The sequence below is a fragment of the Paramormyrops kingsleyae genome, chromosome 7 (assembly GCF_048594095.1).
Source record: "Paramormyrops kingsleyae isolate MSU_618 chromosome 7, PKINGS_0.4, whole genome shotgun sequence".
NCBI lineage: Eukaryota > Metazoa > Chordata > Actinopteri > Osteoglossiformes > Mormyridae > Paramormyrops > Paramormyrops kingsleyae.
In genome coordinates, this window is record NC_132803.1 from 3,170,495 (window position 1) to 3,197,723 (window position 27,229).

Consider the following 27,229-nt stretch of genomic DNA (forward strand, 5'->3'; position numbering starts at 1 on the left):
CTATATGACTCAAGGAATCATGGGATCGGATAATAAATCTGTCTCAAGGTTACATTATTTGACTGAAAGATTGTTCAAAAGACAAACAAAACTGTTCAGCTTGACTATCCATAATAAAAAAAACAATATATAAAAAGCAGAAAGGGTGTCGATGCTGAATAAACACACGTGTATATGTAGTTCTTATTTTCTTTACTTAAGCCAAATTCATGTGCATGAGTATCAAGGACTACATCACAGTGAACAACAACTGCAATATTACCAATACAATCACACATACACATACAATGAGCATGAGTAAACATGCATACGTTGTTGTGTAAACGTCAAAGTTAATAAATATCTTAGTTTGTTCTTTGATGAAAGACATATAGTGTTATTATACAGAACTGCAATAATTTACTGTTGTGATAAATGATGAAGAGCTGCGTTTATTTTATTCCTTTTAATAGCGTAACTGCATTTCCACAGTAAACGCGGCGAGGGCTCTTGGGATCGGTTCGCGAACCGTTCATTTGAGTCACCGACCGAGTGTCCGAAAACCCGTAAGTTCGATTCGTTCATCGAACAGGTTCTTTTGAGTCGCACATACCCCTTTTCCACTGCAAAGGTGCCGGTGCTGTTCCGGTGCCGATCCCCAATTTAGAACCAGTGCCACATTTTTCCACAGAAAAAAAAATGGCGCCAGTGCTGCAAAATCGACTCCGAACCGGCACCAAACCTTTTTTTATTATTATTTATTTAGAGGTATATATAATTACAACATTACAGTATAACAATGTATGACAAAATATAATCAGAACCAGTAAGACATAAACAGTGAACTATAAATAAATAACCTATTAACTACAAGTAAAAAAAAAAAAGGACAAATGTAAAAAGAAAATTTATGTAGCATTCATTAAATCATTGTATAATTTCACAAGTTTGGCACTTTTTCTGTTATTAACATTTTTAAGCGCTGTAATTATGTATTTGAAATCACAGAGAAAATTATATAATTTTAGGAGTATTGATGAAAATTTACATTTATGAATGTAATATTTTCCCAATAAAACAAATACATTTCCTATATATTCAATGTTGTATTTACCATGAGAAAAGTAACAAAATATATCACACATAGTAAAATTAATAGGTTCATTAGATTTCGAAGAAAATAATTTAGATAAATCAATCCAAAAAGTTTTAACAAGGGGACATTCAAAAAACAAATGAACAATGGATTCAATACTGACATTACAGAAATTGCAAATGAAATGAATATTACCAAATTTGGATGTAATCTCGTTTGTGGGGTATATATTATGCAGAATCTTTAAATGTACTTCTTTTGCTTTATTGGGGATACAAAATTTATAAGGTAATAGCCATGCTTTTTTCCAATTGATCTTGCCCATTAAAGAGTTCCAAATAAATTTTCCTCTCGGAGTAATTCTTTTCCTTGACTGAAACACATTTCTTATATTTTTATTGCTACACTTTGGGTCATAAATATATTTATCATTCACCAAAAAATTTTGCTCCCTTTTTTACAATCATTTGAAATGATAAATGACATTTCATTAAGTGAACAAGACCATTAGGTATAGCTTTCACAATTGTAAGAAATTCCTTATGAACAACAAATTGTATTTAAACATGAATTCAGAATAGGAATAAAATTTCCTTTGAGGATCTAGTATATCACAAAGATAATCAATACCTTTTTCATGCCAATTCTTAAGAAAGATTGACTTGTTCTTTAATAAAATACATTCATTGTTCCATAGCTTCACTTTATGCGGGGAGAATTTGTGAACAAAACAAAGTTTCCATGCCAATAGTGCCTGTTCATGAAATTTAGAGAGTTTTATGGGGAGTTTAGAAGGTGAGAATTTTCACAATAACACAAATTTAAGACCTCCCACGTATTTATAGATATTGTGTGGAATAAAGTACCAAATAGAGTCGGGTGCAATGACACACTTCTTAATTCAATTTCAATTCAATTTTATTTATATAGCGCATTATCACAACATTACATTGTCTCAATGCGCTTTACATTTCTGCCACGTAAGGACCCCCCAGTGAGTAAGCCAGAGGCAACGGTGGCAAGGAAAAACTCCCTAAGAGGAAGAAACCTTGGGAGGAACCAGACCCAAAGGGGGAGCCCATCCTCCAGGGGCCGGCAGATGAGTCAAACAAAACAAGATGATATGACTAAGCTAATACAGGGGTTGAAATATCATTAACCCAATTTATCTTGAAATTGTAATTTATGTCAAAGAAATCAATCATATCAAAACCTCCATCAGCTTTTCTACCACAAAGAACATATTTCTTCAAATGCTGATGTTTGTTTTTCCAAAAAAAAGTTAAACAATAGTTTATTAACACTAGGGTGACCAGATAATCCATGTCAGGGAGGACACTCTGGGCTAGGACAGGAATTGTAAATTACCATTTCAATTAAACGGACCTGGATTTCACTTGAGCGCTGAGTTCTTGCTGTGTGCTGATTGGTCAATCTCCTATAATCATGCATGTGTCACTAATGCTAATGTGAAACAGCTGGATGAGTCTTTCAGTTAAGGAAACAAACTAGTCAAAGCACAAGAAGAGCTGAACTATTTAGCCGAGCACAGGAGCCTTTCAATTTGAAAGTAGTTTGTAAAACCCGAAGTAGCTCAAAGTGTCCTCCCTGACATGGATTATCTGGTCACCCTAATTAACACCGGCACCAAACCTTTGCTGGTCTGGATGAAGCACCCGTGTCGTCATGAGAGGTGGGCGGAGTAACCCAGGCAACGCAAAATAAAGATAATGTAGGAAAGAATAAACCTAAAAGGGATGACAAGGGCAGACGAAACATGAAAAATCCGAAATCACGGGGGATACTTTTGGATGTTGAATAGCCAAAGATGAGTTTTAAAAACGTTTTAAAATAATTTAAAAAATCGATTCGTTCAGACTTACGAATCGGTTCAACCCGTTCACTAAATAAAGTTAAAAAGAATGATTCGTTCGCGAATCAGCCATCACTATTTTATACACGTTCTTGAATATTCAACAATGCTGACTCATTCCTACTATCTGGTTACATTTCAGAGGGAGAATTAGTCAGACTAAATCCAAAACCAAAGTAACTTAATTTTGCAAGTTTGATTTCTCTCCCCTCTTTCTCTTTTCTCTCATTAGAATGCAATAAAGAGATACAACCAAAAGTACAAACACCAGTTCTTTGATGCTCTGCATTCTTTCTTTTAGTACAATACAGACAAAATACATTCATACATACAGTGCGTGATGTATAACACATTCAATATGCAATTACAATGTGCAAGTAAATCATTAGGCAGCGAAAACAATTGGCTGCCCTCTCCCCACCCTGGAACAAATCTACACCTCCCGATGCCAGAAAAAAGCTATGGACATTTACCATGATTCATCACATCCCGGTCACTGTCTCTCTCAGCTTTTGTCATCAGGAAAGAGATACAGAACAATGAAAATCAAGACAAACCGCCGTCTTTATCCGAAAGCAGCCATGGCCTTAAACTCAAAACAGAACTATTCATTTTTATATTTCATAAGTGCAAGTACCTAATATTTAAATTCGGTGCAATTTGAATATATTTAATATATTCTTTTATTACTCATGTCTCACATTGAGTCGCCTGCACTTTCTCAATTTCGTTGTCAAGTCACAATGACAAAACAGATTATCTTATCTTGGGAGTCTGTGCGGATGAGAAAGTAAATATTGAAATGGTGCAAGTATTGCATTGTTGTTGTTTAAAAGTAGGGGGAGTTGTTGAGGAGTCTGATTGGAACTGGGGAAGAAGCTGGTTCGAATTGTGTTGTTTTGTTGGTTAGTGATCTGAGTCACCTACCTGAGGGAAGCAGTTGAAATAGATCATGCACAGGATGTGAGAGGCAATGCCTCCCACCACAACTCAGAGTACTTCCACTACCCCACCATAAACTTCTCCAGGTCTGCTCCTCCTCATGGTGTTTTTGTACCTGGTCATGTTTATGTTCTCTTCTGTAGCCCATCTGGGTGTTACCCGTGAGACTCACACTTTCTAGCCCATCTTTCCATCGCACAGCCATGAGATGTATATCTCACATATTGTGTTGAGCCCAAACAAGACAAAGAAGTTTACTTCAGTGACAAAATGAGACGTTGCAGAGTGGACATGATAGATTAATCTGATCAGCAGGCATCACCACTGGCACAAGCTGACCAGTTTCTGGTGACAGTTATTGGTATCGGTAACATTAGACACAAATACATAGGTTACTGGTATCTCACATCGGTACACCACTATTTATAAGGAGACCTCACCTTTTGATATTTCATTGTTGTCACCAAATTGTGCGGGTTTATCACCCATTTCACTGTTCACTGTGGCTAATTTTACATATATTTAAGGTAGCCTCTTTTTACACAAAACAATCAATCCCAGTGCGGGTTGGGCTCCGCCAGGGTTGCCCTTTGTCATCGGTCCTGTTATATATAATAATTATGGACAGGATTTCTAGGCACAGCCAGGGTGTTGAGGGTGTCCAGTTTGGTGGCCTCAGGATTGCCTCGCTGCTTTTTGCAGACGATGTTGTCCTGTTGGCTTCATCTGCTGGGGATCTCCAACGTGCTCTGGGGTGGTTCGCAGCCGAGTGCGAAGCGGCGGGGATGAGGATTAGCACCTCCAAGTCCGAAACCATGGTTCTCAGCCGGAAACGGGTGGATTGCCCTCTTCAGGTCAGGGAAGACGTACTGCCTCAAGTGGAGGAGTTCAAGTATCTCGGGGTCTTGTTCACGAGTGAGGGTAGGCGAGATCGGGAGCTGGACAGACGAATCAGAGCGGCGTCTACAGTTTTGCAGGCGCTTAACCGGTTTGTCGTGGCTAAGAAAGAACTGAGCCGAAAAGCAAAGCTCTCGATCTATTGGTCCATCTTCGTCCCTACCCTCATCTATGGTCATGAGCTATGGGTAATGACCGAAAGAATGAGATCGTGAATACAGGCGGCCGAAATGAGGTTTCTCTGCAGGGTGTCTGGGCTCTCCCTTAGGGATAGGGTGAGAAGTTCGGATATCCGGGAGGGCCTCAGAGTAGAACCGCTGCTTCTTCACGTCGAAAGGAGCCAGTTGAGGTGGTTTGGCCACTTGGCGCTGATGCCTCCTGGGCGGCTACCCGGAGAGGTTTTCCGTGCATGTCCTACAGGGAGGAGGCCCCGGGGCAGACCCAGGACACGCTGGAGGGATTATATCTCTCGGCTGGCCTGGGAACGCCTCGGCATCGCCCCCCGAGGAGCTGGTAGAGGTAGCTGGGGAGAGGGAGGTCTGGGTGTCTCTCCTGAAGCTGCTACCCCCGTGACCCAAACCCCGGACAAGCAGCAGATAATGGATGGATGGATGGATAATCGCTATATCTTCATCTCATGAAGTTAGTGTTCACCTGCCCACATTGGCCATTTGGTGGGACATCAGTCTTCTATTCTTTATTGGATGATGACTCATTGCTGCTATGAAAAGTAGTTTTCTAAGAAAGAGAAAAATGAAGGAAGATTTGTGGAATGTAAAGTGCACATTTCCCTTTATGTCACGTTCAGTGTGGTGGGTGTATTCTTTTCGCCCTCTCTACAGCTTGTTTGGGAACTGGTCACCAAGGAAACAGGAGAAACTCAAAGCCATTTTCAACTACTTCAAGATAGTATCAGATCACGGTAACTGCTGTATGAAGTGCTTCCTGATGGATTATGGGTCATTATTCCTTTCCTGTTCCTTATAACTTGGAGGTGTGCAGGATAGAAAAGGCAAAGTCAACCTTGGATCCAGACACTTGTTGGATCCTTTGCAGGAAGCCACAGGAGGTCAAAATGGTGTTCCTATCAAAAACCCACTGTCCGTGCTTGTTCTCTGCCTACAGAAAAAGAGATCGAGGGACTGGTGACCTTCAAGAGGTGCTGTCTTCATGACGCTCCACAATGGGAAAGGTGGCTATGGTTCTTTTTCCTGTTTGCATGTCTTGTAAAAGATGGAATGTGTCATTGACGTGTGGCCGATTGTCCCCTCTTTGTGGCTGGCCCTCTGGCACTGTATAGGGAATCCAAAATGCTGACTAAGATTCACGTCTCCTCAGAAGGCACCATTGAGGAGAAGGGCCAGGGCATGTTGCAGGTACGTAACCCAGCCAGACTTGCTGTCCCCTGCCTCATTCTGTACCTGCTATCTTCTTCTCCTTCCTCAATCAGCTCTGGCTCTGGTATATTGAAATTATATTATATATTATATTTATACTTGTGTATCACAACACTGTTTTCTTTAAAATATACTTGATAAGTTGGATTACCTCTACATTGCTTATATTGCTTCATTCTGTATCCTCTTGTCTCCAATGGGCTCACCACCTGTAGGAGGGGCCATAGTGGTCGGGTGTGTTGTGAGTTGGGCAGTGGCCGAAGGCGGGGACCTTGGCGGTCTGATCCTCGGCTGCAGAAGCTAGCTCTAGGGACATGGAATGTCACCTCTCTGATGGAGAAGGAGCCTGATCTGGTGCGCGAGGCTGCGAGGTTCCGACTAGATATAGTCGGGCTCACCTCGACGCACGGCTTGGGCTCTGGAATCAGTCTTTCACTCTGGAGTTGCTCACGGGGAGAGGCTCCGAGCTGGGGTGGGCATACTTATTGCTCCCTGGCTGGGCGCCTGTACATTGGGGTTTACCGCAGTACACGAGAGTGTAGCCTCCCTTCGCCTTCGAGTAGGGGGGATGGGTCCTGACTGTTGTTTGCGCTTATGCGCCAAACGGCAGTTCAGAATACCCACCCTTTTTGGAGTCCCTGGAGGGGGTGTTGGAGAGCACTCCTCCTGGGGAATCTCTTGTTCTGCTGGGGGACTTCAATGGCCACGTGGGCAATGACAGTGAGACCTGGAGTGGCGTGAGTGGGAGGAACGGCCCCCCCGATCTGAACCCGAGTGGTGTTCTGTTGTTGGACTTCTGTGCTCGTCACGGATTGTCCATAATGAACACCATGTTCAGGCATAAGGATGTTCATATGTGCACTTGGCACCAGGACACCCTAGGCCGCAGTTCGATGATCGACTTTGTAGTCGTGCCCAAGCATATAGTGAGGGTCTGTTGGGAACGTCTGGCAGAATCCCCTGTCAGAGGGAGTTTCAACTCCTACCTCCGGCAGAACTTCGCCCATGTCCCGGGGGAGGCGGGGGACATCGAGCCCGAATGGGTCATGTTCCGCGCCTCCATTGTCGAGGCGGCTGACCGGAGCTGTGGCCGTAAGGTGGTCGGTGCTTGTCGCGGCGGCAATCCCCGAACCCGCTGGTGGACACCGGTGGTGAGGGATGCCGTCAAGTATAATAATTCCCGTGAATTAGGTGAACTTTTATTTTTTTGTCTAAATCTAAACCATGATCAGTTCTTCGACTTAATTGACGGGATGCTTTTCTAGTCTGGGAAGACTCTAAGGGTATGAGTATTGCACAATATGCAGAATGTTCTTGCTGTTTTAAAGAATGAGTATATTTAACCAATAAATTCTTATAAGGTGTTACAGATTAATTCAATGAAAATGGGTGTAAATGCAATAAAATTACCATTTGTACAAGTACATGGGAATTCTTTATTTTTCACATAGAACATGTCACTCTGCTGTGAGACACGGGTGGGAGCAAAGCTTGGAGTCAGAGTGGCATTAGTATGGAGTTCTTGGGCTTCAGGGCCTTGACCGGGACCCAGCAGTGATATGATTACTCTGTCGGGTGATTCAGGGCACCAGTCCAGACATGAGTCCTAGCCAGCTGGGTAACACACCAACCTAATTTCACACACTCACTGTTTCATTTGTGTTCTTGTGTAAATATAAAACTTCCATAGAAGTTGGAGCAGTTGAACAGTACAAACGGTGTGCCAAATAAATCTAAATGATCTTCGAACATGCGTTCCCTTCTCAGAGCATGATTGGTAAGCTATTCAAGAAGTAACAGAAATGCCATTTTGATAGCAAGGCCTATGTGCAGAAACAGACTTATTTATAATCCTCATGATCGCTGTTACTACCATGAAAATAATTTTTAGACTTTAAAATGATTTTTTATATTTTGCTTTTATAAATTATTCAAATACTATCATTTTATGAACTGTAGAATGAACAAAACTGCTATAACCGATTATTTTGAACAAACTATCATTACTCAAATGTGCCTAAGAATGGTCTTTAGTGTGCGTAGATTCTGTTCTTAGCTAAGAACAAATTCAGATAAGAAAACATTGGTGAATGTCAGAATCTTCGTAAAAAAGTGCGTACTTGGGGTTTAAGAACAAATTTGTTCGTAAGAACGGTTAATGAATGAGGCCCATTGTTAACTATATATATATTCTTCTGGGAAATGTAACCTTCAACGATTTGCTGCAGCTTACATTCAACAGTGTACCTCAACATGTATGTGCCTCATTGAAATAGACTACACAAACAATCAGCTTTAGTATTTGTGCAATTTGTGTGTATATGGTATATGAGTGGTAGATAATATGCACATTTCTCATTTGCACAATCAGGCAAAACTTTCCAGAGTATTTTTTAGAATATATTTTATTTGTTCATTAAAGCTTGAGCACAACATTATTTGCACGTTTTGTTTGTCCAACCAGAGTTTCTTATTGTCGTAGAAGTGACGAAGTACTTATTTTGTATTGTTTTTTAATTAAGTTAAATTTTTCTAAATGCTTCACTGTTTATCAATTTCATACACGACCACGTGTTTTATTTACCAAAAGCGAAATACAGTGAATGTGGCCCAATGTGTCCTGCCCCGATCGTCCGCTCCTTCCGCGTGCCACGCCCCCTCGTTAACCCCGTGTAGAATCCCGGTGTGATCAGCTGTTTCTGGTTGTTGTCATAAGTCCTCTGTATTTAGTCTGCATTTCAGTTTGTTTCCCCAGTCCGATCATTGTATTGTCCGTCTGCGTTTTGCCTGCCTTAACTGTAATCAAACCCCGTATTCCCCGATACCCTGACATCTGCGCCTTTGTCTCCGTTCTGTCCCCACTCAGCAGGACAATATTATTATAATTAAATGTATTAATGGTTTATTATTAATATTAAAATAATGAATAAGAAATCTTTATTTTTAAATGTATTTTATTATATAATAATAATCACTGTTACTGTCTATCATTGTCTAAATGTATTTTTACTGTCTAAATATATGTATTCAGTTAGTGTAAACATGCATGATGCATGTGAGGCTGAGACTGGAGCTTTACCCTTTGTCTCCGTGCGTGACTCATTTCCCCGCGCGTACAAGTTATCTTAGGTCAGCTTTCACGGTTTGACTTCTGAGATTCAGATTGAGCTCTAGGTAATTTTTTTTCGAACTGGTTGGTTCGACTTTTAAGAAATTAGAGTTCTAATGAGTTCAAGAACTGAGGTACCACTGTACTGTGTGCGTGTGCACACGCGTGCATAATTCAGCCTGTTTGCTTGCCTGGCGCCGCTGAGTCATGTGACAGCCGGGAGTGGCAATCGAGAGCAGCAGCGCTTACACAGACATCCGCAGTGCATTCAGGACAGAAATTGAAACCGAAGTATCGATCTCATGACGCTGCCATACGCATGCGTGTTTCGATAGACAGGCAGTAGAAGCAGAGTAGAAGGTCGTGCATGAACATGCTTTATTTCTGTCTGATTGTTGCGTTTCAAAATCATACTGCAGAGGAAACCTCTGCTTTTCTCAGACATGTCCTGGAAATTGTAGCTTTTGTGGACGCTATGTCGCTATAACTACTGGAAAGTGATTTGATTCAGAAATCAGCGACGCTACAGGCAAGCTACTAGAAAATGTAGTTAAACTAATAGCTTCGCTACATGTAGCGGTGCTACCGCCCATCACTGGCCTTGCCTTAATTCAATGTTCTGGTTCCCCACCTGGAAAATGCCTGACTGCATGACACTTTCAGCAGAGTAAGGCATTTTCACAAAACAGCTGTTCCATTTAGGAAAATAAACAAATTTGTGTAACAATATACACTCACCTAAAGGATTATTAGGAACACCTGTTCAATTTCTCATTAATGCAATTATCTAATCAACCAATCACATGGCAGTTGCTTCAATGCATTTAGGGGTGTGGTCCTGGTCAAGACAATCTCCTGAACTCCAAACTGAATGTCAGAATGGGAAAGAAAGGTGATTTAAGCAATTTTGAGCGTGGCATGGTTGTTGGTGCCAGACGGGCCGGTCTGAGTATTTCACAATCTGCTCAGTTACTGGGATTTTCACGCACAACCATTTCTAGGGTTTACAAAGAATGGTGTGCAAAGGGAAAAACATCCAGTATGCGGTAGTCCTGTGGGCGAAAATGCCTTGTTGATGCTAGAGGTCAGAGGAGAATGGCCCGACTGATTCAAGCTGATAGAAGAGCAACTTTGACTGAAATAACCACTCGTTACAACCGAGGTATGCAGCAAAGCATTTGTGAAGCCACAACACGCACAACCTTGAGGCGGATGGGCTACAACAGCAGAAGACCCCACCGGGTACCACTCATCTCCACTACAAATAGGAAAAAGAGGCTACAATTTGCACGAGCTCACCAAAATTGGACAGTTGAAGACTGGAAAAATGTTGCCTGGTCTGATGAGTCTCGATTTCTGTTGAGACATTCAAATGGTAGATTCAGAATTTGGCGTAAACAGAATGAGAACATGGATCCATCATGCCTTGTTACCACTGTGCAGGCGGGCGGTGGTGGTGTAATGGTGTGGGGGATGTTTTCTTGGCACACTTTAGGCCCCTTAGTGCCAATTGGGCATCGTTTAAATGCCACGGCCTACCTGAGCATTGTTTCTGACCATGTCCATCCCTTTATGACCACCATGTACCCATCCTCTGATGGCTACTTCCAGCAGGATAATGCACCATGTCACAAAGCTCGAATCATTTCAAATTGGTTTCTTGAACATGACAATGAGTTCACTGTACGAAAATGGCCCCCACAGTCACCAGATCTCAACCAAAATAGAGCATCTTTGGGATGTGGTGGAACGGGAGCTTCGTGCCCTGGATGTACATCCCACAAATCTCCATCAACTGCAAGATGCTATCCTATCAATATGGGCCAACATTTCTAAAGAATGCTTTCAGCACCTTGTTGAATCAATGCCACATAGAATTAAGGCAGTTCTGAAGGCGGAAGGGGGTCAAACACCGTATTAGTATGGTGTTCCTAATAATCCTTTAGGTGAGTGTACATCAACTGGTCCATCAACACATAAATAAGCTCTGGAATGTCTTTATAGCCGACCAGTGAATTTGCTCTTACTAGAATGGAAAGGAACAAGAGTGATGTTTATTAACTCTCAATATGACCCCATATAGTACGTGTCCAGCTAAAGCAATGTTAAATCCTTACATTGACCAGAACTGTGTGGTACTTGCTGGAGGACAACTTATCCAGTTCCAGATGGCAAGAAGGGAGGCTCCTCAGCTCAGACAAGGGTGTGCTGCGGTAGATCTGTCTCGTCACTTCACCTCCCGTTGCCTGTCCTGACTGGGACGTGCTTTCATCACAACTGGATGACTTCCTGCGACTCTGACCCTTGTGTGTCTTGTCATCAGGGTGGAGTATATCGTTCATTTGAGAGCTGTCATTCCGTTTGGCCGCGCCTGAGGGATGAGAGACTGCCCCCAATCGATTTTTAATTAAATTAATGTGATGAGCTTCTCAGACAGAACAGCAAAACCCTAACACCAATTTCAACATACAGATGCTCCTTGTTTTACGATGTGTCTGACTAATGATATTTCAACTTTATGATGGTGCGACAGGAATGCAGTCAGTAGTGATCACACTTTGAATTTTGATCTGTTTCCGGGCTATCGAAATCCGATACAATACTTTATACTGCTGCTGGGTGACAGCAGCATTCACCCAGCCGTGCTTCCAGTCTCTGTAGTGATAATGAGCATAAACATCTCATTGTGTCTCATAAAATGGCATTTTTTTCCATTTGCGATGGGTTCATTGGAACGTAACTCCATTTTAAGTCAAGGAACATCTGTACTTAGACAGCCTAAACCAGTAGTTCTCAATCCTGTTGCTGGTGCCCCAACTCGGCCCCCCCCGAATATATATATGCCGCCTCCCCTGACGGCATTAAATGCCAGCACATCCAATGACAAATCAGGTCACACCTACACTTGCACATGCATACAAGAATGGTTGAGCGATCAATATCATTATTATTATTACTTTTTAGGGTATATTATAGATATAGGAATTGAAATATACATATATAACGGTACGATCACGTGTGTGTATGCTACATATATATAATACCGATTTGTATTAATTATTATTAGTATCACTGATGTTGTTATAATTCTTGTTGTTTGATGAGTGTTATGTTTCTTATGGTTGTTTGTATTCTGTATTCCCCTATACTTAATTTTTTTCCATCCCACCTACATTATTAGTGTTATTATTTCTGTATACCTTTTTTTTTTTCTCTCTCCCCCTCCCCCCATGTTGATTGATGCCTGTTATTGTGACGCTTGTTGTTTCTGTATCCCCCCCTGTTTTTCTTTTTTCCCCTTTTTCCACGGTACTGGTGAGTTCGGAGCAGCCACACTCTTTGCTCTTGAATGTAATGTAAAATAAAGTTGCCCTCCGAAGAGGGGGGGGGGTGGTGGCAATAAAAAAGAAAAAAAGAAAAAAGAAAAAAAGTTTACTGACCAGGACCGGCAGCATACAGGATCGTCACGGGCCAAAAATCCTGAAATCTGCTGCATGTTCATCAGTGATTTGTTGCATCAATATGACATGATATTAGGGAAATATCTTAAGATGTGAAAAAGATGATTATATCCACTGAGTCGCATTTAATTACGCAGAAGATAAGAGATATTCACATGGTCACGTGACCTAAACCAACAGCGGCGCCTGTTGATACACCATTCCAGTCTTCACCTTGTATCAATTTTATTTCAGACTAAGGACATACTTGGAATATATATTATTCTTTCAGATTGAAGAATATAAAGAGATACACCTTCCCTGAAAGTTTCATTGAGATATCTTGATTATTAAGGAAACTACAAGCGTTTCTATATAAAAAGTTAGGTACTTGGTCACAGTTTTCTACACACATTCCATTTTAAAAAATAGGGCTAATTAGCGAACTTCTTTTGCCAATAATTTCCTTATTTGTTAAGATATCTGAGTGATTTTGGTGTCATTGTCTTTGTTTATTCAAGCTCTTTCCATTGGCATTTAATTTGGTTGAGTTTGAAATTTTTCTTCACATACCTACACTAATAGGACCGTACATTTCTCGATTATTTTAACTTAACACCAAAAAGATGCTGGCTTTTTACCCGAGCGTTCCTTTTCTGCATGTTGGTCACTTCCGGATATTTGCGCCGGATCTGCTGTGTCTGCTGGTGCATCACCGGGAGCAATGTTCTGTTTGTCCTCAGTAGGAAGGTCTGACATGCTTTACGGTGATTTCACGGTCCTGAAAGTTTAATGTACGAAGGGAACAGATTCTTTTTTTTCGCGGAGAAAGACAGATGTCATCAAAGCACGTTTTGCCCTCCGACAGGCAGCTAACTCGCTAACATTCAATCTTAACTTGTCAAAGCGTTGAACTACGCTGCAGAACATCACTAGCACGCAAGTGTAAATGCACCAGTACCCAGACACTAACATCTTAGTAAATCATCCAGTCTGGTGTAATAAGATGCATCGTTAAGAAACAAATAGAAAGAACGAGTGAATAACTCAAGAAGACCGAGTAGCAGTAACCCACCAGGTGCAGCATAAAGCCATTTAACTACAACTAGCCATATTTAGCCAATCAGCTTCCCAGCGAAGGAAACGACGTGTATCAAATATATTTTAGTTCCACTTCAGATGAAAGATATGTTGACCGTAATTCAATCCGAACAAATATATAACATGCAGCTGCTGGGGGGGGGAAAACTATAACAGAGTAAAATGTCCCTCCCCCAGTTGATAATTTCGGTTGGTTTTGGCACGTGTTCTTTCCTTCACTTGTATAGTCCAGATTGGAAGTGTCCGCAGTCTGTAGGTTTGTAATCTGTATTGCTTCATTTGGGATAATAAACTCCTGGCTAACTAATCCACCTGTGTGCTCTAATCGGTGCCCTGCTGAGATCGTCTCCGGGTTTAAATCAGCATCTCCACCATGAACACTTATGCCTGTTTGTACATGGTCCTTTGAGCTGGATGGACAACCTCAGCAGCAGCAAGGATGTCCAACCAAGGCAGAGGTGATCCCTGAGCTAACCATACAACCCGCAGACCACATTATCTGACGGATTATGTTATACACTATTCGGTAAGACAAGCACCCAGGATACGCCGCCATTCCGAGCGGGAGGAGTCCGCCAGTGTAGCAGATAGAACAGCCTTCGTTCCGGAGCTGCGGGAGCATAGTGTCGATCTTCCCCTGAATAATGAAGAAACCGACGATTGCTTATCTTTGTGGAACATTGAAGCATGCTTGAAAAGTCTCAAGAGACAACGAGAGCGCGTAAAATGGGATATTGCGGAAGCCCTGCACGTATCCCTCTTCGCTGTCTTGCCAAGTCATAACTTGGGACAAACCGCAGCACCGAGCTTGAAGCGTTCCAGCCATGAGCCTACAGGCCACCGCCGCAGATCGCACGCCGACTGCATCAGCCATGAGCCTACAGGCCACCGCTGCCGCTCGCCCGCCAACCGCTATAGCCGTGACTCTACAGGCCGCCGCCGATCGCCCGCCGACCAGTCCAGCCATGAGCCTACAGGCCGCCGCCGCTCGCCCGCCAACCGCTATAGCCGTGACTCTACAGGCCGCCTCCGCTCGCCCGCCAACCGCTATAGCCGTGACTCTACAGGCCGCCGCCGCTCGCCCGCCAACCGCTATAGCCGTGACTCTACAGGCCGCCGCCGCTCGCCCGGCAACCGCTATAGCCGTGACTCTACAGGCCGCCGCCGCTCGCCCGGCAACCGCTATAGCCGTGACTCTACAGGCTGCCGCCGATCGCCCGCCGACCGCTCCAGCCATGAGCCTAAAGGCTGCCGCCGATCGCCCGCCGACCGGTCCAGCCATGAGCCTACAGGCCGCCGCCGCTCGCCCGCCAACCGCTATAGCCGTGACTCTACAGGCCGCCGCCGCTCGCCCGCCAACCGCTATAGCCGTGACTCTACAGGCCGCCGCCGCTTGCCCGCCAACCGCTATAGCCGTGACTCTACAGGCCGCCGCCGCTCGCCCGCCAACCGCTATAGCCGTGACTCTACAGGCCGCCGCCGATCGCCCGCCGACCGCTCCAGCCATGAGCCTAAAGGCCGCCGCCGCTCGCCAACCGCTAAAGCCGTGACTCTACAGGCCGCCGCCGCTCGCCCGCCAACCGCTATAGCCGTGACTCTACAGGCTGCCGCCGATCGCCCGCCGACCGGTCCAGCCATGAGCCTACAGGCCGCGGCCGCTCGCCCGCCAACCGCTATAGCCGTGACTCTACAGGCTGCCGCCGATCGCCCGCCAACCGCTATAGCCGTGACTCTATAGGCTGCCGCCGATCGCCCGCCAACCGCTATAGCCGTGACTCTACAGGCTGCCGCCGATCGCCCGCCAACCGCTATAGCCGTGACTCTACAGGCTGCCGCCGCTCGCCCGCCGACCGCTATAGCCGTGACTCTACAGGTTGCCGCCGCTCGCCCGCCGACCGCTATAGCCGTGACTCTACAGGCTGCCGCCGATCGCCCGCCGACCGCTCCAGCCATGAGTCTGCACGCTGCCGCTGCTCACTGGCCATCCGCTACAGCTCACCTACTGCCTGGGAATCACTGAACCATTATTTCTCCTCTGTTTCTCATGACAGCTACCCTTATGTTACTGACAGCTCATACAGCCAGTCACACCCAATGAGTAACCATCAATACAACAGCTATTCCAATCATAGCTTTCAAGAATCCCTATATCGTGGGCCTAATCCTACAATCCTTGATTTCGTGAATGAAGACCCTTGGGAGTATGCGAGTTGCCCTTGATAATTTACTGCCAGCAGATGCGATCGAGTGGTTTAAGTTCCAGATATTGGTAGATCACCTTAAGTTTGAAGAAGCCTTACTCATAGCTGACTCCTACAGTAATAACCAATACCCATACAATGACACGATGAGAGCTCTCATTGAACTGTATGGACAGCCACACCAACTTGCTTTACAACGTATTGCTAAGCTGATGGTGTCATGGTTCTGGACGGCACGGGAACGAGGCATGGTGCACAAAGAAAGGGCGGACGACCCACTTGCGGCTCCAGCAAACAAAACAGGGTTTATTAAACAAAGACAACAAAACACAAGAAAACCAAAAAGACCACGAGGGGTCAAAACTAAAACAGGGAGGAATTAACTATACTAAATAACACACAAGGAAAAACTAACTAGCACAACACTAAGGTAAACTACAACCACGGGGAAAACCAGAGACAAGGGCATACCACAGACAACCGTGGACATCAGAGACACGAGCTTAGAAAATAGTTTAGACACGACGCGACGCGATGAACCAGCGGGGAACAGAACAAAGGCAGGAACTAATATACTACGGGGGTAATGACTAACACAGGGCAGGTGAGACTGATTAACAAGGACTAGGGAAACAAGACACAGGTGAAACCAATTAACTCAGACACTAACCATCAGGGAAACTAAACACTAACCAAGGAAGCATATAACACACGGAAGGTACATAGGTAATAACATAAGGCAGGGGAACAAGAAACAAAACCAAAACCGATTACTAAATCAGACACCAGGGTTTAACAAGCACAAAGGAAAAACCAGGGAGCTAAATACAAAAACAGAGGAGGTGGGATTCGAACACAAGACAAGAGGGCACTCAGGACCGAGGGGCAAACAGACAGCACATGCTTACTACATTGAGCCACAAGACCAGACAGGAGACAGGGGAGAACAAGGACTGACGTGAAGGATGGAATGACCAGCACCACCTGCTGGTCAAACGGGGAAGGGGCACGGAAGGACTACAGTGGGGGGGCTGACCCTGACAGATGGAGGGGCCTAACATTAGGACTGGGGATGTTCAGGGTTCAGGAGGTTTTCATTGACGGTAAGGGCACTTGTCGGAATGCTGGATCAGCTTAGTCGAGAGGGCTTGACAGAGTTGAGTTGTGGATCTCATGTGCCCAGATTACTGGCTAAACTGCCACATGATCTAAGAGCTAACTTTAGGAGGTATATTAACCCTGTTGTTACTCCCATACCAACCCTCCATCATCTGTCTGAGTGGCTTGAATATGAGGTGAAGGTACAGGGATGTGGCCCATCAACTGATGCTGCTGATCGTAGTAAGGAGCATCATATCATCCGTAGAGATAGGTCTAGCCAGCTGAAGTCTTCCTCTTAAACTGCTGCTGTCTTTCATGGGAGTGAGCAGAAGGTCGAGAAGCACGAAGCTCAGCCACGTGACGTAGCTTCTCAGGGCTTCCGGGAAAGGCCTGTCCTTTCTGTAACACCATGCGACATTACATGAATCAGGGTGCTGACTTCCAACTTCTGTCTAGTCAGCAGAAGGAGACCTGGATAATGACGCATAACCAATGTTGGAGATGTGGCCGCAGTCATCCAGATGTTCAGTGTAGCTTGAACGCTAAGTGCAGGAGGTGTGAGAGAAAGCACCTTGATGTGTTGCATGAGGTTAATGCTCATGGTGAAGGTAAGGCGAGTAGTGACAATGCCACCGTGCCACCGTGCCACCGTGCCGGAGCATACCTGTCCCAGTACCTCCACAGTGGAAACACTATGTAGATAGATAGACACAGTAAGAAGATATTACTAAACAATGCTCTTTTTTCTGTTTTATCAGACATCTAATTTTTTAGGTTTTATTCACCTGACATGTTTCGACGTTCGCTGTCGTCTTCCTCAGAGTGTTACCGGATGTTGTCGGTAGCTCATTAGTTATCAGCTGATGTTCACGGAGGCCATGGAGATCCGGAAACGAAGCCCGAGGACCATCAACCGGGATGAGGGAGCATACATGCTCTCACACACCTGAACAGACAGCTGAAGGCGTGACCGATCCGTCAATCCAGACGGGAAGGTCACGCCTTCGTGGACATCAGCTGATAACTAATGAGCTACCGACAACATCCGGTAACACTCTGAGGAAGACGACAGCGAACGTCGAAACATGTCAGGTGAATAAAACCTAAAAAATTAGATGTCTGATAAAAAAGAAAAAAGAGCATTGTTATAATTACTTTAAAGACATAATGAATATAATAGAAAGAAAAAGATATTACTAAAGATATGTCGAGTTGTGTTACGCCATGGAGAGAATACCCTAGTCTTGGATGATGGCCCCGCACACTGTGGCTGAGGAGATCCTTCAGACCGTGCCAGTTGAGGTAGAAGGGATTTTAAATTCAAAGCCATTGAGTTACATGTCCTCGGATATAGCCAATCCTGACCCCATCACCCCCAATTCCCTCTTGATGGGGCGGCCAGATTCCGCCCTTCCTCAGGTGATCTACCCCGCATCTGAGCATCTCAGCCGGAGGAGATGGAGGCATAGCCAAGTGTTGGCTGATCAGTTGTGGAGGAGCTTTATTCGGGATTACCTGCCAACCATTCAAACCAGACAGAGGTGGCAGGTGGAGCCAGTCAACATGGCAATTGTAACCGTGGTTATGATTGTGGACCCTCAAATGCCAAGATCGGTGTGGATGGTGGGCAAAATGACAGCAGTTCATCCAGGCGATGATGGAAGGGTCCTCACAGCGGAGATCCGAGTCAAGGACAGAGTGTATGTGAGACCAGTAGCTCGTCTTATGCGGCTGCTACACTTACCACCAGACTGTTCAGACTCTAAGCTGGCCTGATGAATAACAATTTTTTGTCCATATTTGCGGCGGCTGTTAAAATTGCCAGCTCTCCTGGGTTACTTTCTTTGATGCATATTTGCATATCTGTATGGGGGACTGTGAGATCTCTTGATGTGTTACATGGGAAGTGAACTCCACCCTTCTCCGGTTGATAATTTCGGTTGGTTTTGCCGCGTGTTCTTTCCTTCGCTTCTACAGTGCAGATTGGAAGTGTCCGCAGTCTGTACGTTTGTATTCTGTATTGCTTCATTTGTGATAATAAACTGCTGGCTATCTAATCCACCTGTCATGAAGAGTGAAGATGACTGTTGGAGGGAGTGGTGGGCAGCGAGTGCCACCTTGCGGACTGTGTAGGAACTGTAGTTTTGAGTTTTAGCCCCCTGCGGTATCTGTAGCTCGTTATCATAATTAGTGCAGCTTGCTCAGTTCAGGGAGCGTGTGCTTCCAAAGAGCCGTAAGTTTGTGTTTGGTTAACGTTTGTTCCCTTTACTGTAATCCTTTATTATATGTTACTAGTTTAAGTTTTTGCATTTTAAGTATGTTTAAATATCTCATTTATGAAGGATGGCATAACATTGCGTTCTTAGTGCGTATAGTTAGCCCATGCTAAGTCGGCTGCAGAGCTATTGTGCTAACTCGTTTAAATATTGTTTAAATATAAAAGAGGGCTGTTAATTTATAATTCCGAAATTAGATAATTGCTGTTATTTGGAGGGTGTGTGATGTTTACCGGGAGTTCAATTTGTTGCAGAACCACACGTATATACCCACGAAAGCGAGGTGCTGTTGTTAATAAAGGCTGGTGGAACCACGGACTGATGCATTCTGACCGATGCACACTCAGGGCTCATAACGCCATATGCAACACCTCCTCCTCCAGGCCACCTGTGTGCTCTAATCGGCGCCCTGCTGAGATCGTCTCCGGGTTTAAATCAGCATCTCCGCCATGAACACTTCTGTCCGTTTTTACAGTTCCTATATTGATTTTTTTTCAAGCTCTGAACGGCTATATTATAGGAACGGATGGAAACATAATGTTCAGTTGTCAGGTCAAAGTGCCGTTTGAACAAAGTTCATAACTTCAATAAACTGCATTGTAAAGTTATATTGCATCCATCAGCCAACGCTCCATTTTCACTTATGCATTTCAGGGCCACAGTAAACCTGGAGTTCATTCCAGAACATACGGAAGAAGGAAGGATGCCTACGTGATTGCACCAGTTTAGAAACATTTAGGTGGTTTATTTTTAAGGAGAATTATTCAGGTGTATAGTTCGGTTCCAGAAAGTGAAAACAGACAGAGATGTTGATTCAACGAACAGTTGAGTGTTCTGTGACAGTGACTCCATCGAACATTAGAGTAAGACAAGTGTGCACTGTCAGTGAGGGGAAGAGAGTGAGACGTGCAGTAAACAAATTTCTGGGTCCGTGGTATATTTTTTTTATAGCTGCGTTGTTACTGTGATTTTGATGGTTCCTTTTATGTGCAACTCTGTGACGTTACAGTACTGTATTTTGCTTTTGGTAAATAAAACACCTGGTCATGTGTGAAATTGATCAACAGTAAAGCGTTTAGAAAAATTTAACTTAATTAAAAAACAATACAAAATATGTACTTTGTCGCTTCTAGAATAATAAGAAACTCTGGCTGGACAAACAAAACGTGCAAATAACGTTGTGCTTTAACGAACACATAAAATGTAAAGTGTGCCATAATGTAGAAATTTTTGCCTGATTGTGCAAATGAGAAATGTACATATTATCAAATACTCATGTATACCATATATACACAAATTACACAAGTACTAAAGCTGATTGTTTGTGTAGTCTATTTCAATGAGGTACATGCATGTTGGGATGTGTAAACTGGTTTGGATGACGATATGGAGGAGCCATGTGCTGTAATGTTTGTGCTGTGCAGTCCACAGTGGCACTGGTACGTCTTTCACTGTTCGAAGTCAGCCATTCCATTGTCGACGATATCGTCGCCGAAAACTCCTGGCCCAAAGCGTCTATTCTCTGCAACACAACCCTCTTTATATCCAGATCCTCCTGAGTCAGCCAGCTCTCACTGGACAGTCTGCCCCTTCTGTGCTCAGTCAGGGTCGCACCCAGTCGGTCTCGTCGACCTCAGCAGGCTTGGCTGCATTCCTGTCCTCTTCTGTTGTGGATGGGAATGAAGACGGCCCAGATGAGATGGAGAGAACCGAGTCGTCGTCAATCCTCTCCAAGTCGTGGGTCTCCACCCCTTCGGGAAGAGAATGTGTTGCTGGAAAGCCTCCCCAGATAACTTTGCACAGTTCGAAATACAGCAAAACCACTCTCCCCTGTCCACTCTTCCTCCGCGAATCGACAGCTTGCCTTAGTTTTATGCATATATATTTCAGCTTTAAAGACAATATCAACTTAGATATTTCTTTGGTCTTGTGAGGGTAGTCCTTACAACAGCATCCTGCCTCTTCAGGTGATGGGTACTGGTTTGTATAGCTATGCAGTATATCTTCATATTTCGAATGGCAAGACTCCCAGTTAATGTTCTGAGCTGTCTTGCACGTCTTGTAATCGTGGGTTAGCTTGAAAAGCAAATCCACCTCGTCATCAGTCCAAACAAAGTAAAGTCTTTTCTTGCTTTTCGCCATTATTGTACTCGTATCTCCTCGCTTTCAGAACAAAGTTGAAAATGGCGCTTATCGTTTAGGACACTTCCTGTTCCCACCCCTAGGCGCATGCCCAGTGTAACCTAATATGCATCATAAGCTACATCTTTTGCTATTTATACAGAGCATTGTGGAAGTGGAAATTTTTGTTCAACAAAAGTGATCTCTAGTACAGGCATAGATCTTTTCTTTTGGAAACTCCTGTAAAAATATAATGTATTAGTGCGGACAAAGCCTTAAATTGTATTGGACACAGTGGGGCAGTGGTTAGCACGGTCTACTAACACCTCTGGGACCTGCATTCCAGTCTCTACTAGAGTTCTATGTGTGTGAAATTTGCATGTTTTCCTTGTATTGTCGTGGGATTTCCTTCGGGTACTCCGGTCCCCCCCAAGCCAAAACTATACTGAGGCTAACTGGATTTTCCAACCTGCCCATAGGTGTGCGTGTGCCCTGCGATGGGTTAGCACCCCATCCTGGGTTGTTCCCTATCTCGCGCCCGTAGCCTCCGGGATAGGCTCCAGACCCCCCGCGACCCTGAATAGGACAAGCGGTTTCTGAAAATGGATGGGTAAGTCTTTCCATGGCTGCAGCGCCATATTCAGCAAATAAAACAGCTAAATAAAGAATGAACGGACTCTCTTTTCACTTTGAGCGCTAGATGGCAGCAATGCATAACATATAAATAAAAATCGGATTTTTCTCATATTTGCTTAAAAACTTGGTGTGAAAACAGTACGCTAACAGGGAATCAAAGATCATTGATTTACGTATTAAACCATACGTGTTAAATTCCATTAATTATTTTATTTTTTAATATACGCTCGAACCGCATATATATGTGTTTAAGTTAACATCCGTAACTGCAAATCCAACCATTTTCAGGATAATACGGCTGCACCGACTTTGGCGTTGCAGCCGAAAGGTTGGTTCCGGTGTGTTGGCTGGGTGTAACACGAGCTAGGACGTAACTCAGCCTTCTCCTGCATTTCCCCGCGTTGTCATGGCGATCTTTGTCCTCGCTACAATCTGCTGCAATGGCGTCATTGGAAAGGTTTGCCACCAACGCCCCCCCTCCACTCAACCCCCCACCCCCACTATCACCGCCACCTTTTTTCTAAATATGACATACAACCAGCATGGCCTCTAAATCGTCTAAAAAATAGATTTATGTTACATTTCTTTACCACTCATGCATGCAGTTTGGGATCACATTTTTGGAAACTAATCAAAATGTATGTACTTGGACATGTCAGGATTGTTTTTATACTGCTTTACTTTTTGAAATACGGATTGGTCGATTAATTTCAGATGCTGCGAATAGTCGCATTATCAGATGAAGGGGCAAAACACATGCCTTATTTATTTGAATATGTATTATATCCAAAACTTTAAATTTATTCAGAGCGAAACAACCTTATGATTAATGTGAATGTAAAATCATCTTTTTAGTATCAAAATCAGTTTCATATCGTTACATTCAAATTTCTGCACCAGGACAGAGCAGGTTGCTCTTTGATCACGGAATATATCAATAGGGCAATAATCATGCAACGAACAACCAATTAAGTAATTATTTTAAATGGCAAATTCATAGGCGATTGACAACAGTTTGGATTCCAATAATATACATGAAGACCTAAGCTATATATCTGGGGTTATATTAATCAGTGCATATACACATCCTAGGACCACTGAATCAGTACATGTACTACATGTACTGATTCAGTGGTCCTAGGATGTGTATATGCACTGATTAATATACAGAAATGTACAGAAACAAATGTACCAAATTTTATATGGCATTCTGTTTGGCACCATTTTCTCATTTGAATAATTGATCTGATCCCTTTTCCCCATAAGTAGAGTAGAGTAGTGCTGTTTTTTTTAAGGGTCAGGTTAAAGAGCGGGTCAGGTCAGGCTAGCCACTAATGCTATCCGTATGTTGCATTGTGGTAGCGCCCATGAGGCATTGTGGGTAAATTCCAAATGACCTGGTTAGTTAGCTCACTGGAATGGGGGATGGGCAGAACATGAAGAAAGGGGAGATAGTACAATTCATTTTAAACAAGAATGATTTTTAATAAAGTATTTTGTATTTGAATTATATTTAAAGATATCTGCAATATTTAAGGCCAGAATCATAGTCCAATGACAATATGTGAATGACAACATATGAAATGCCTGAATAGGAAAATGTTTTTTTAATAATTAATACTTTAAAAAGAACAGGAGAATCCTACATTTTAGGCTTTTTCTGAGTAACTCTAAGTAATGCCTACCTTTTGTATTCATAGTAACGGCAGTAAAGCGGGAGTAAGGAGGACAGGTACAGGTGTTTGGGTCACAGGGTCAAGCAAGCAGAACATTAGTTTGTGTTCCAGCCTTTTAAAGATAAAATGGGGAACGCTCAAGGGTGTGATGGGTAGGATTTTTAAAAGGACAGATCATGTTAATTAGCCAGCCGACCAATGGGGCTGTGCGTCCGCTCTTTATGGCAGCCAATGTCCCTCAGCGCTCACCCTCCCCCCACGCATGGTGATCACCTCTGGTGTACAGAACAACAGCTTGTTTTAAATGAGAAAGACTCCCTGTGTGTGTCAGATGGCTCTTCCTGGGGGCTTTTTTCCCATCAGTGTTCGCTCCACTCAGTGACATGTCACATGATCCCGCCCCTGTAACCCCCCCCCCCCAGCCACACTAAAAGCTGCAGCAGTATCTCTCAGCAGGTTGCCCAGCCAGACGTGACCTCTCCCCCCGCCCAACCCTTTCAACTTCTCCCAGGGTGGGTAAAAGTGGTCAGGACTGGTCATGCATCACCTAGCGGTTGTGCCATCTTTAACTGTTCGGCCCCCTATTTTCTGCAGAGGATGCCACGACTGGGGGAGCCTGGCATGACTCAAGCTCAAGAGGCTTAATGTCATTTGAATATTACAATGTGCTCATTCTCTCAGTCCAGGCCGATTCCCTGCGCTGGTCATTAGCTGCTAAAATCAAACAGCTGAACCTGTATACATACAGGTCATGTGACTTTATCTGCACTCCATTATCTCCTGCTGGATTTGGTCCATTGTTGTATAGACCAAGGTAACAGTAACTACATCTGCAACTAAAAATGGGATGATTAATGTCTGATAGAGCCACAATGTTCCTTCCAGGCTGAAGCTCAAGATCTCAGTATCAGCAGGGAGCAGCTGTCGTGCATCTCCACAGACTGCTCATCGGTCCTGACCTCCATCTTATCTTCCACAGAAACACTCAGAAAAATTAAGATTTACCTTACTCAGCTTCTTAGATCTTGGGCGATTCAACGCTATGTTCCAGTCCGATGGAGGGATTCAGCTTTTCGTATCTGGTCATTGCCACTACAAGGTTCACCCATCGTCTGTAAACATGTTACTTTTTTTGTAGTTTTCTATGTCTGTCTTTACTTTTTTTTTTTCCCTACGCAAGATCTTGCTTTGTTGAACATAATTCCCATTTAACAAGAAACCTCAGTCTGTACTTTCTTGGTCTAGACGCTGTCTGCGTGCATGTGTGTTTACATGCGGGGGATGTGTGGATCCACCCAACACTGCTGTGTCACTGTTGGAACTGGGAGTAGTGGGCACACTGGGGGGTTGGGGGTGGTTCACCTGCCACGCCCAGCATTGGAGTTTCCGAAGAAGAGGCACACCCATCCCATGGGTCCTGCCCCCACAGCTCAGTGACTAACTGCTATTGCCGGTCAGCGACTTCCATGGAATGCTCCTCCGCTGGCCAGGAGTCACTGCAATGGAATGCAGAGGTCGCTAAGCAACAAAAGAATGACTTAAAAAGGCCAGAAAATGAAACCACTTTCTATGCCTGTGAAGACATAAATACAGATGTTACAGCCAGACAATGCAGCTGCAGATATCACACTGAGGATACAGGATAGTTGATTCTATACAAAGAATCAGCGCGGTGGGAGCATCAACATAATGTTTCTTTGTTTTGCGATTTGTATGACGGCCGAGCGCTAGAAACGACCATTATATTTGCTGATGGTTTCTGTCAGCCTACTGGATGGAAAGAAAGCAACAGTAGATGGCGATGCCAGATTTTAGGTGGCAGATTGGCTGGAGGTCAACCGGTGACCTGCCGTGACCAGCTGCGGTCAGGCCCCCCCGACGAGACGCATCCTTCAATGGGAAGAGGTGGCTGCTTCTACATTCCGTGTGACAGTGTCAAATGACTGCAGTAGGTTTGGGTGGAGGGTTTGCGGCAGGTTGGGCCAGGGGAGGGGGCTCTGTTGCTCCTATGTCGATGGGGGGGGGATGAAGAAAATGCAAAGAATATCAGCACCTGTTTCCAGGGCAACCCTGAGCTGCAGAGGGGCTGACTTTGCCCCCCCCAGCACACAGACAGAGCAATGCATAAACTGTGCCAGTGTGCCGTGGCACAAACACGGTAGATACTTTTCAGCAAACCACATCCTGACAGCTTCTTCAGTTTATTTCACTGCTGCATTTTCCCACCCGTGTTCCAAACAGGGGCTGGAGAGGTCAGCTGTGTCACAATACTAACCCTGTGTCTGGTTGCTAAATCAGTCATTCTTACGTTACTTACGGCTCAAAGACAAAGCTGCTCAGTCAGGCTTCGATCACACATGCATCTATCATGAAATATTACACTGGGAAATACATTCTGCTGTTGCAATCATGCAATATTTTGTAATTAGCCATTAAAATCCGGAAACAAAAAAATATGGTTCTACTCCAGTCAACGTTCAATGCTATCTGAGATTCTTGTACCACTAACAGCCGCCTACCTTCTAAATGGTATTCCGGAGTCTTTATAAAATATTTGAGTGCGTTTCCTAAAAATGACACTGCGGTGCCCTACTGGGCTCGTGCGTTTCCCGGGGGCCACTTGTTCGCATACTTTCGTTACCTGATCAGTCGATTCTTTTTAGCACAGTGTTCCTGCAAAGACAGGGTGGTAAACAGATGTCTCTGAGGCAAATAATGGTAAATCTGGCCCCAGAGCTCAAGGACTGGGGGTGCCATTCAGCGATGCACATTGAAACTCCAGATCCATTGTTCCCCTCTCTGCAGCTTCTGTCTAGCTCCTCTCTCCGTCTCTCTGCTGGCTAATTCCCATGATGCGCGACAGCCGGCCATCTCGGGCGGAACAGACCACCAGCCCTTTTGCGAAAGCGGGGAGGTATAGGGAGCGCACTATTTTCGGTCTTTTCCCCTACTTTCTAACCGTAATGACTACTACAACCATCTGCAGCATAGCATTACTCCGTAGTAACGCACGATAGCGTAATAACAGGAAACAATGTCCTTCCCCAGTGCTGTAATTACACAGACTTTCCCAACTAGTCGAAGTGGTACAGTCCATCTCGTTCTCGTTTTGTGAAGTGTCTTATTGACTCAAAGAGACTGTTCTTTTTCTGTGTTGGTTAAGGTGGCGCTGCCATTATGGTTTAAGGAGGTTGCAAAACTAACTTTTATTCTACATCAGGTTGTTTGAGAGTTGTAAATATATGCTTGTACTGGGCTTAGCAGTTGGATACTCATTCAGAAACAGATGTGTGATATGACTTTAACTAACTGATTGTGGTTGATGAGTCATAGGAATTTGACTGCTACCAGGAAAAACATGATAATTTGAAGTTGGACATTATT

The 27,229-nt window shown here is 44.1% G+C and overlaps 3 long non-coding RNA genes across 4 annotated transcripts; 2 read left to right on the forward strand and 1 right to left on the reverse strand.

Annotated features, from left to right (window-relative positions):
* LOC111861156 (uncharacterized) lies at nucleotides 1–26,836 on the reverse strand. Its single transcript, XR_011992304.1, has 3 exons — nucleotides 26,487–26,836; nucleotides 24,851–25,341; nucleotides 1–5,525 (listed from the first exon to the last, which is right to left on the reverse strand). It is a non-coding gene; the product is annotated as an uncharacterized lncRNA (long non-coding RNA).
* On the forward strand, nucleotides 5,521–6,266 carry LOC140592064 (uncharacterized). Of its 2 annotated transcripts, none has more exons than XR_011992305.1 (3): nucleotides 5,521–5,746; nucleotides 5,913–5,979; nucleotides 6,088–6,266. It is a non-coding gene; the product is annotated as an uncharacterized lncRNA (long non-coding RNA). The 2 variants fall into 2 exon arrangements; XR_011992306.1 differs by having other exon boundaries at nucleotides 5,521–5,709.
* LOC140592063 (uncharacterized) lies at nucleotides 19,267–20,631 on the forward strand. The gene is made up of 2 exons (XR_011992303.1): nucleotides 19,267–19,369; nucleotides 19,667–20,631. It is a non-coding gene; the product is annotated as an uncharacterized lncRNA (long non-coding RNA).
* Nucleotides 26,837–27,229: the final 393 nt, after the last annotated feature.